The 980-nt window shown below is 36.7% G+C and overlaps 1 non-coding gene across 1 annotated transcript; it reads left to right on the top strand.

Moving 5' to 3' along the window:
* Positions 1 to 645: 645 nt before the first annotated feature.
* On the top strand, positions 646 to 752 carry LOC138170742 (U6 spliceosomal RNA). Its single transcript, XR_011170722.1, has one exon. It is a non-coding gene; the product is annotated as a U6 spliceosomal RNA (small nuclear RNA).
* The last annotated feature ends 228 nt before the right edge of the window (positions 753 to 980 follow it).

Genomic DNA, 980 nt, shown 5'->3' on the forward strand with positions numbered 1-980 from the left:
ATCAGGAGGAGGGAGGGAGGAAAAGAAAGAGAGAGAGACCTCACACATTTGCTTATAGAAATATATTTCACTCAACAGCAAAATAGAAATGAAAGGGGAGAAGGGAAAGGAGGGAATGAAAGAGAACAGATTATGATTAAAACTAGGAGATTCTCTACACAAAAGAAACTCTAAAAAAGACAGATTTTGAAGAAGGGCTTAAAAGAAAATAAAGCAAGGATAAGAACCTGTTACTGGACTCTGGAAAGAAGAAAAGGGAGCAGAAGCAGTTTTCATTAAACCTAAAGCACTAGGGATAAACACATTCTACTCTCTCCACTCTCTTCTTTTTAAAGAGAGAAAGGATACTGGTCAACACAATAATCAACCATAATTCCACAAGAAGAGTGATGAAATAGGCTACTCATACCCTCATTATATATGTGTGGGTATGTGTGTTGTATATAATGTGTCACATATATGTATATACACATATATACATTAGTGTGTTTATGTATATGACAAAGTTAAACATATGTATTTGTTTGAAGGGGCATATTCTGAGCTCATTCATTCTCTCTTGCCACACTCTTCTTTCTTGTAAAAAGGAAGGAAATAAAAGGATATGAAAATAGAGTGAAGGAACATACACTATTAACATTTATGGTGCTCGCTTCGGCAGCACATATACTAAAATTGGAACGATACAGAGAAGATTAGCATGGCCCCTGCACAAGGTTGACACACAAATTCATGAAGCATTCCATATTTTTAGGCAGACAAGGCCCAGAAGAAGCTTTTGGCTGACCAGGCTGAAGCTCGAAGGTCTAAGACTAAAGAAGCATGAACCATCGGGAAGAGCGTCTGCAGGCTAAGAAAGAGGAGATCATCAAGATTTTGTCCAAAGAGGAGGAGATTAAAAAATTATCCTCCTCTATCTCTTCTGTACATAGTACCCTTCTATTTGGCATATGCAATAAAAATAAACAACTGTCAAAAAA

This window comes from Petaurus breviceps, unplaced genomic scaffold (assembly GCF_028583685.1).
Source record: "Petaurus breviceps papuanus isolate PSGF00001 unplaced genomic scaffold, PetGlider_PUasm1.0 38, whole genome shotgun sequence".
In the NCBI taxonomy this organism is placed as follows: Eukaryota; Metazoa; Chordata; class Mammalia; order Diprotodontia; family Petauridae; genus Petaurus; species Petaurus breviceps.